Source organism: Vespa mandarinia, chromosome 3, assembly GCF_050613455.1.
Source record: "Vespa mandarinia isolate Hongniang chromosome 3, ASM5061345v1, whole genome shotgun sequence".
NCBI lineage: Eukaryota > Metazoa > Arthropoda > Insecta > Hymenoptera > Vespidae > Vespa > Vespa mandarinia.
The window spans coordinates 6,429,527-6,440,000 of record NC_140812.1 but is presented as its reverse complement, the minus strand read 5'-3'; the positions used below and the strand labels follow the sequence as shown (position 1 = coordinate 6,440,000).

Here is a 10,474-nt window from a genome sequence, read left to right as displayed (position 1 = left end):
TTCAGCCAATCTTCAAAGTTTCACCGCTATGGAGTTTTAATTGAGTGTATTTAGTATTCATTGGCGATTGAGTTTAAGGGATTAGAGAGGGAAATTACGCGGATATTCTCGCGAACCGTTAACGAACTATGCCTCTGGACCACTGAACTATCTTTGCTTTTCTCATTCTCTCTCTCTCTCTCTCTCTCTCTCTCTCTCTCTCTTTATCTCTATCTCACTTTCTCTTTCACTTTTTCTTTATTCCTCTGTCACTCGTTATTTGTCGCGCACCAAATACGATAACCGATAAGATGCTTCCATAGTTTGTTCGCTATTATAAAAGAACTCCCTCGCAGTTTCTTCTTTCCTTCCACTTGACTATTTTACTGAAAAGCCTCTTCTCTATGCCTTTCACCCTCTCGAAGAATTCAATAACGGCATCACCGATTGTCAGAATCGTTCTAGTGGAATTCCATGATGACGCAACTTATAATATATAAATATATGTCCATATGTATGCATATATGTATCTACCTATGTATAATCATGGGTCATCCGACGAGATACATATATACATATATATCTTTTTCCTATTTCGATGTATATATCATTTTGGTTTTCTTTATTATATTTTTTTCTTCTTTCAATTTTATGAAACGACGAACATTTTCATGATCGATCTTATGTAACATAAAGAAGATATATATATATATAGAAAGATATCTTTGTTTTCAAGATACTTTTCTATTATATTTTATATATTTATATTCTCTATTATTCTATTCAAATGAGAAATATAATTAAAGTATGTACAAACGTGAATAGTTGATTCATGGTATATTATATTTTATCGAGTTTTGGATCGTTTTTCGTAGAAACATCATAATCATTAAGATAACAACGTATCGAATATTATTGCGCGAAATTTTGTCCCACTTTATTATCTTCATCCCTTTTAAATTCGACGTAATTAATGTTTATTTATTTCATTGATTGTTATCATTGATAAACAGAGCATAAACGTTAAGTTTACGTATCGAATACTTTTTCTTTTTCTTTTTTATTTTTTTTATTTTTTTTTTTTTTTTTTACAAAGAATTTATCTTCATTCGCAATGTCAAAAGTTCAAAAGATACTCGAACTTTTTCGTTAACTAATTCTTTTCCTTTTCAATTGTCTCCTACGAGAATTCGAGCTTTGTAAACGGGGCCGGGAAACTTCGTGTGTTATGGCACGGTCCCTTAAGGACTCTTCTTGTAATAAGGTACGAAATGTTTTCTCGCGAAATTTTAACTCTTGGGAATTTCCGAGAAAATACATGCACACGATGAAGAAGAAGAAGAAGAAGAAAAAGAAGAAAAGGTTAGGTTAGGTACCTTGACATTAGAAGGTCATTATTTAAAGTAGGTCGTATATATTTGGCTTCGTTGATATATCCCGTACCCCCTGTCTACTTAATTTTTAAATTTCGAGAGATCGGTGAATTGAGAAGATACTTGAAAAGTAATAAATTTCATCAATATTTTTTATACTGTGATTTCTTTCCCCTTCTCTTTTTCTTCTTTTTTTTTTCTTTTTCTTTTTCTTTATTCCTTGCCATTCTTAAGTACCTTAAAATGGATCCTTTACATTTACCTCGTCTCGAGTTTCATGCTAAGTCTGTAAACCTTGAGAATGTGAGAGAAAAAGAGAAGAGAGAAAAAAAGAGAGAGAAAGAGAAACACAGAAAGAGAGAGAGAGAGAGAGAGAGAGAGAGAGAGAGAAAAGGAGAGAATTGAATTTTCAAGCGGCTTATTCATAGGAGCTTCTTAGAAAAGCGTAGTTCCCCCGAGTCGTGTATTATATTTTTCCTATTTTCTTATCCCACGACGACACAACAAGTTTCCCTTTATATCTTTACGACATATACTTTCGCTCGACGTTTTCTACTGCTTCGATACATGACGAAAGTATTTACGATAAGAACGAAGTACCGTGAAACCCAACCCAGTAAGAAGGATTATGATCTTTGTTGAGGTAGAGACATCTTAAAGGTATCTTTGTCTTTCTCTTTCTCTCTATTTATCTACCTCTCTTACTGCTTATTTCCTTCATTTCGGTCTTTTTGCAAATCCCTTCATCCACGTGTACCTCTGTCGCTCGTTACGTGCTACATTAAAAGAAAGAAAAAAAAAGAAAAGAAAAGAAAAAAAAAGGGTTAAAATCAAAAATGGTAACTTCTTATCTTTCCTTTTCAACGTTTGCCCTTCGTCCTTTGTTATCACAATACGAAAGAATGATTTAATACAAGTCATTTCGTACCTTTCATACCATCCTGAATTAGGTTTTAATATTTTGGTCTCTTTGAACATCTTCTCTTTCTCTCTCACTCTCTCTCTCAGTAAATCATTGAACTTTTCTTGAACTAAACTAACTTTTTATCACTTCTATCGTTACTTTTGCAAATTTTATTATTAATCTTTCCCTTTAAATGGCAAGAATTATTATATAGGTAATATGAAAATAATGAAGGACTTATGATTACAGACAGTTCGTTCTTAACAATGTGAATGGTTAATGACGAATCCTAACATTTGACACGAAGGAAAGAAGATAAATATTACGATATTAAGATACGATAAGTAGCTTAATGAAAGAAGGATAATACCTCGGAATTATCGTGTATGTTATCGGTTGGTAGTTTTCGTTCTGAACGCCATTACTCGGATGAAAGCCAGTAGTGAAGCTTTGGAAGAACATCAATGGCGAACGTAGCAATTCATTTGATCGTGAGTTCAAATGTCAAAGGTTATCAATCAGAATGAATAAGCTCGAATACATCGATAATTAATAATTATTTATTAGAAAGATTTCTCGATGCACTTTTCAAGTAATACATATGTACTAATATCTACTGTCATTGATGATTTATCATTGAAACGTAATAGTAGAGACAATCGGATTGATATCTGATGTAATCACGAAAGTTCTTATATTTGATACCATTTATGGAAAAATGTTTACACGTTTACTCGCTAGACCATACAAAAAGGAAAATCCTAAGGAAATATGTACACGCTTATATAAACGAGAGTCTCTGAGAATGTCCAACGTGAAAGCGAGGCCTTTGTTGTACGCTTGAGTTCGTAGAAACGAGCGAAAAGCAATTAAATAGTTCTGTGTTGCCGAGATATGGAGATAGAGTAATTTAATTTGGCAGCGAAGCAAGGTTTCTCCCATCCTCATCTTCTCTCTCTCTCTCTCTCTCTCTCTCACTCTCACTCACTCACTTATTCTCTCTCTCTCTCTCTCTCTCTCTCTCTCTCTCTCTCTCTCTCTCTCTCTCTCTCTCTCTTTCTCCATTTCTCTTCCTCTGTCTTTTACACATCCTTTACCACTTCCCTTTGCGAACTCCCACTTTGCAAAACAAGCGATAAGAAGTTCCTCTATTCGGTAAAGTCGCTTGGTTCTTTCACAGGTCGGCTAACAAACGAGCGGAAAATTTAACAAAGACCTTCGGGAAAAGCTTGTCGACAATAATAGACGACGTAACAACAATGACGGGGCAACAACGCGACATGTCTGAATTTTTTTTATTCGAATTTGATAGAAACGTTACGAGCATTAGACCATACGGAAGTACCGAAAGCAAGTTAACAGGAAGAAAATTGGATCTCTTTCTTTTTCCCCTTTTCTTTTTCCATTTCTTTTTCTTGTTTTTTTTGGGGGTTGGGAAGGGATGTGGGGTGGGGGGAGGATGAAGGATGAAACAAAATGAAAATGGAATAAAACGAGAGAGAAGATGTAATTCCTCGTAAGATACACTTTTGTGCGGGGAAACGTCCGAGTCCCTTTCGAAACTTTACTTCCGCGGTACGAACTTCGTGCAACTCAGAATAATTAATTGTAAGAGGTAATGCAGCTCTAGGAATTCATTTCGTGATTCTATGACTTTTAACGTTCGTCTTGATGGTATTAAACTCGAACTATTTCCGTTAGAAACTTTTGATTGATTTCAAATTTTAATATATTTATGTACGACGATCTTTTATTTATCCATATTTAAATGATTATTTTCTATAATATATCTGTCATTAAATATTCGTACGAATATATGTATCTGTATTTTTTATTTTTATTTTTTTTTTTGATTCTTCTGAAATAATTAGTACAGAATATTAATATAAAATATTAATATGTATATATATATATATATATATATATATATATAAGTATATATGATGTACCAGATTTAAACGATCAAACTTTATCGGTATATTCTATAATTAGAAATAAGAGAAAGAAAATGTTTGTATAAACATATATCCACGAATGCTTTATAAAAAAATTATAACAAACATATGAAAACTAAGAGCATTAGCGAGTTCGTTGTTAATAGATCATAATGTAACAATAAACCAACGGTATTAAGAATTAATTGAAAGGATTAGTGATGCATTTACTGATGTAAAATAAGCATGAAATTCGGAGAGTGATAAACTCAATCTCTCTTATAAAGTCAAGCTTGAATTCGAAATGGGAGATTGCCTTTTTGAAATGGAAACATAAATCAACTTAACAATATTTGCGTTTATAAATTGCGATATAAATTGTGTTTTTATTAAAAGTAAAAGACATTTTTTCTAATTCCTATTCAAAAAATATATTGATGAATTTTGATCTCTCTCTCTCTCTCTCTTTCTCTCTCTCTCTCTCTTTCTATATATATATATATTATCTCGATTATAACTTTTATGTAACCATCTGTTTAACAAATTATGATTCTAATGTTAAAATAAATATTATTTATATATTTATATATTCTTTTAAATTAAGTAATCAAGTGTGGACACATACATATATTAAATAAAAGGATATTTATTATTAATAAATAATTTAAAAAAAGATACATATATATGTAAATAAACAAGAAAGAATTTTATTAATTAATATTTTTCTTATCTAATAATTGAAATATAAAAAGGATTATTTTTTTAAAACGAATTAAATTTATCAACATAATAATATCAACGTTATCGAATCATAGTGTAGTTTTTAATTTACATTTTCTCGAGAATTACAAACAGTGCATAATCTGATTTATTTAATAAAATGTTTAATTTTTATCTAAAATAGAACAAGATGTTGAAGTAATCTCTGGATTGGCAAATTTGGTAAATATTTATAATTAGAAACTTAGTTTGCTATTATCTCGAATGTGTTTTTCTAGTTGTATTTCACGCTGATACGATCGCGCCTTCTTTCTCTGACAATGAGCGGAAACTCTCTTAAAGCTTAATCCTAAAAGCTGGATTTAAGCTTCGCAAGTTCTACTATGTTTCTCCACCTCCATATGGTGCAAATAATCGTCCTGTTGCTCCTATTTTAGTTTGACGTTATCTCGATTATAATAACTTTTATGTAACTATCTATTTCAAGAATTATATGATACTAATGTTAAAACAAATGTTATTTATATATTCGTTTAAAATGGAATAATCAAGCGTGGACACGTAAGTATGTTGAATAAAAAGATATTTATTATTAATAAATAATTTTATTTTCCATGGATAAGATAGAAATAGAAAAGTTTGTAAGTGAATATTATGAAATACAGTCATTTAAATCGTATTATGAGTTTTGTTTCTTTTTTCTTTCTATTATTACTATCAAATATAAACGCACGTAATGGTTTAAATATATAAATATATATATATATATAAATTATAAAGTAAATGAGGAATGATATATTTATAAATTAAATTTTATTTTATATATTAATGAATTAAAAATAAATTTATATCAAATAAAAGATACAATATAAAATATATGTAATAAAATTTTGACGATTCTCTCTCTCTCTCTCTCTCTCTCTCTCTCTTTTTTTCTTATATCGAATTAAAATAAAAAAAAATTATAAATCGGCCTTAATTGTTGCCCTTATGCAAGAATTTATATAATCTCTTAGAATTATATTTATTATAATGTTTGGCATTAAATGGTTACTTGTAACTTAATCAAATTTAAACAAAATATAGAAATATTTAAATACCAGAAAAAAGGCATGGAACATTATCGATGTGATTCATGATGTTTATAAAAAATATACACTTAGGTTTTTCGAAAAAATCGCTTAATGAAAATGATAATAAAATTCTTCTTTCGCATAGGCTGTACAATGCGTTAATTTCGTTAAACGATAAATAAGAGAAATTATTTATAATACGATAAATATATATGAACCTGTAAGATTGATAGCTTATATGAAAAGAAAAAAAAAATATTTTCTCAAACTTTTCTACCTATTTTATATACAGTACCATTCTTTCATCTTCTTAACAAACTTTGCGGAAATCATATTTCACTTCTGTCAAATTCTGCTGTTGATTCTGCCGTCCAACCGATGCCTCGGTAGTTTTGGCAGAACGAAGAAAGTATCTAAAAGATGGAATTCTAGATCGTCCTTTCTGACCAGTCCGAGTTTTCGAGTGGTACATCTAAGAGAGATAAAAAGAGATAGAGAGAGAGAGAGAGAGAGAAAGAGGGAAAAGTAGTAGTAGTAGTAGTAATGGTAGTGGTGGTAGTAGTACGAGAAACGGCCTTCGAGCTTTTACGATCTCAGTAAACCGCTTAGAACTTTTTCTGACTGATAACTCTGCCCTAGCTCTTTTCCACCGTCAAAAAGCTTTTCTTTTTTCCACTTGAAACGTTCTCGTATTATCCAAAGTCGTTTCTACAGGAGGTTCGGTTGCAATAAACGCGCGTCGTTTTTTAAGCTCGCGTGTTCTCATAACATCATGTTATATACCATTATACGTCATTGACACGCGAGAAAAGATTTTCTTTCTCCTTTTTTTTTTCTTTTTTTTTCTCCTGAAAGTGATCGGTCATGTAGGAGAGAGTGAAAGAATAAAGTAGGGAAAATGAAAAAATGGGTTCTCTTTATACACGTACACACACACACACGCGCGCCCGCGCGCGCACACATTTATATCTGTATTTGGATGTTCGTATTATTATGGCATATTAGTTTCTTTTTTCTGCTAAACGATACGAACCATGAAAAAGATGAACGAGGAAAAGACTTTATATATCTAAAAGACTTCATATACTGTTTTTTTTTCTCGATAAACTATATTAGTACGATCTATTGGTTACGATCGATCTTTAAGACTTTTAATAAACTTCTAAACGTATAAAGATTAATACTAGATATTCTTTTTTGTTTTTTTTTGTTTTTTTGTTTTTTTTTCTGTTTTTCTTTTTTTTTTTTATTTTTTATTTTTTTTTTTTTTTAATAGTACGGTAAGAATTCTTACATACGAGTTATGTCTTATTACGAAAAAAATCAATGATTAATATTAAACATTAGAAATATAGTTTTCGTAACGTTTCGTGTTGTACCATATGGTTATAATATTTTGACTTGTTCACTTTTTACTTCGTGCAATTGTTCGTTTCGAAAGAGTGAGAAAAGGATAAAAAGATAGAGAGAGAGAGAGAGAGCAGTCAAAAAAGAATTTTTTTATATGTGTGTTTGTTTGTGCAGATGTGTGTGTACTTACACAGATATAGATAGTGTACCTAGCATCGATAAAATGGATAGGTCGTCTCGAATTCGATGTGACGATCCTTTTCGTTGAAGAAAACGTGTAGATAGAGGCGGCATAGTAGCAAGTATGAGGGTAAGGGGTAAGAAAAACGAAGGAGGTTAGAAACGTTTGGAGTTACGATATAGCGAGATAGAAAATTGCGTCGTGGGATTCCGTGATAAAAACTTGCCGCGTCGGCTCTCAACGCGTTCTCTGAATTTTCTTCCGTACGATACCGGACTTACCTTTCGCTTTATAATCCGAAGAAAGTAAAAAAGAGAGAGAGAGAGAGAGAGAGAGAGAGAGAGAGAGAAAGAGGGAGAGAAAGAGGAAAATAGAGGGAAGAAGGTAGGTTTTTTCATTCTGTGCGAATAGAAGTAGCGAAGGAATTTGTTTCCTTTTATTCAATCTCTTTTTTACATTTTTTCTTGTTGTTGAGAAAAATATTGTAATATAACACTTATTTATAATTTATATTATATATATATGTGTGTGTGTGTATGTGTGTGTATAAATTAATATATATATTTAAAATATAATTTAAATGAATTTATTTATATCTATATTTAAAAATTTTTAAATAGTATAAATTTATCTATGTGTTTTTTCTTATTCTTTTATAAAAATTATTAGCTATTAATTTTATAAAGTCTGATATAAAAAATGTAATACATTACTAAAATCTTTCGTATTTTGTTGTATTTAAAATAAATTAAGAATGATATATCGTTCTGAGTGAGAATCTGTTGGTTGAGAAAAGATAAAATACAGTTTTTTTCTTTTTATAAAATTGTACAATTTCTTGATTACATTGCTACAAGAATTTCTATCTTCGCGAATTATCGAAGATAAAATCGAGATACGGTTTTCTTGATTTTAGAAAAAGTATTAAAAATTCAATTTTCCGAAAACAATATCTCAAAAATTCTTTTGAGTTTCAAGATAAAACTTGTCCCATAAATATTACCATATATACTACTGTAATAAATATATTAAACAAAAAATACAAAACCATCAGATAATTTTGATATAAAATACGATATAATTAATACTCTATAACGATTTCTAATAAGATAATTACATTATAGACATATGTACATATGAACATATATATATACTTACCGTGTGTTTACAATCGATTTATACATCTAGTAAGTTACCAAAAAGAAACAAAAAAAAAAGATATTGAAATATATTTAAAAAAAAACAGCTTATCATCAAAAGTCACGAGGCGATGTGACCGCTACATTTTTATTTTTCTCTTCTGTTTTATTTAGGACGTTAGTATTAAATCATGCTGTGACCAATTCAGAGTGACCAATTATATCTTAACGTTACAATTTAATTTTTATTAAATATAAATTTCCTACTTAATATCAAGCAATTGTACAATTATAATTATATCGTTTTAACAATAAAAACATTCGCGTTAATCAAGAACAGTGTTAATTAATCGAAGTGCGAACGAACGATAGTTTTTATCGATAAGAATCGTAGTCTTATCGTCGGTTTAGTCAAGTTTTTTATTCGATATACATACATAAATATGTAAATAAATTATTTCATTATCGTCATCACATAATTATATCATTATTATATCACATAATTACATAATTATAATTATCTCACATAATTATAATTATAATTAAAATAAAATAAATAAATTAAAAATAAAATAAATTATAATTATCTCGTTTCGATGTAGAAACACTTGCGTTAAACAAAATAGGTGTTAAATGGTTAAAAATCCAATAGAGAACGGTGGAACTATCTTTTGGTAGGTCAATTTAATCTATTCGATTAAATATAAAACATTCTACCGGTAGATTCCGCCAATTAGGAAGTTGTCTCGAAAACTTTATCCGGAAAGTAATCCTGGAAGTACGGTTGACCGCGTCGTTATCATCGTCCCCCGGGAAATTTACAGTTCTTAAAGGATTCAGAATGGTGTTCTAGAATAGCGAGAGAAAGAAAGAGAGAGAGAGAGAGAGAGAGAGAGAGAGAGAGAAAGAAGAGAGAGAGTGAGAGAGAGATATCATGGAACAACGATGGACGTTCGAGCGGCGTGAATCTTAACGAATTCATTCGTTAAAAACTTGCTTCGTATGAAAGTATATGATGGTATTAGTATTAGCAGTGTTAGTAATAATAGTGATAGCACGGGTGTACTGCTTACTTTCGTTTGTGCGACCTCGTTTCGTGCTAATAGCAATAAACGAAATTACTTGAAGCAGGAAGAAGCAAACTGGTTCCTCTTCGAAACGAGGACATTGGACATTTGCTAAATGTAAACTGACGAATCGAGAAGAAGAGAAAAAGATCTAAGTTAAAGTTTAACAAAAAGGACAAATTCACCCCTGTCGATTTACTGAGTCTTTGTGAACTGATAAATATAAACATAAATATATATATATATATATATATATATATATATATCTGAAAATAATTATAAAATACTGTAAAGTTTTCATTTTTCTTCTTTGTTCTCTTTCTCTTTTTTTTTTTTTTTTTTTTTTTTCTTTATGCACCCTTCTCATCGTTCGCCAATGATCGTCGTTCGAAGATTTGAGATCATAGATATCAATGTTCGTAGATTTTATCAAATATTTCATAACATTAATTCTTTTCATAATAAATGGAATTACTTTTAAATGTATCATTGAAATAATTTAATATTTACGTACAAATATAATAAAAATGATATGCAACGAGGATGATCAGGGTGGTCGAGACGTTTAACGTCGAAATAGTTTTCGTTAAATAATTATACGTCCTCGCAGCTCGACTTTAGTCGCTACGCGAAGAAGAAAGAGACTTTGTTGGCAAACTTCTCAGGCGGAACTGGATTTCAAAGTACTCGACGGTACGACACCGGCGTCATTAATTCTCGACGTAGAAGAGGAGGGTTCCAACAACGCTTAACG

The 10,474-nt window shown here is 30.3% G+C and overlaps 1 protein-coding gene across 2 annotated transcripts in view; it reads left to right on the top strand.

Annotated features, from left to right (window-relative positions):
• cmpy (crimpy) overlaps positions 1-10,474 on the top strand; it is a 314,093-nt gene that overhangs the window by 48,895 nt on the left and 254,724 nt on the right. The window lies entirely within an intron of this gene.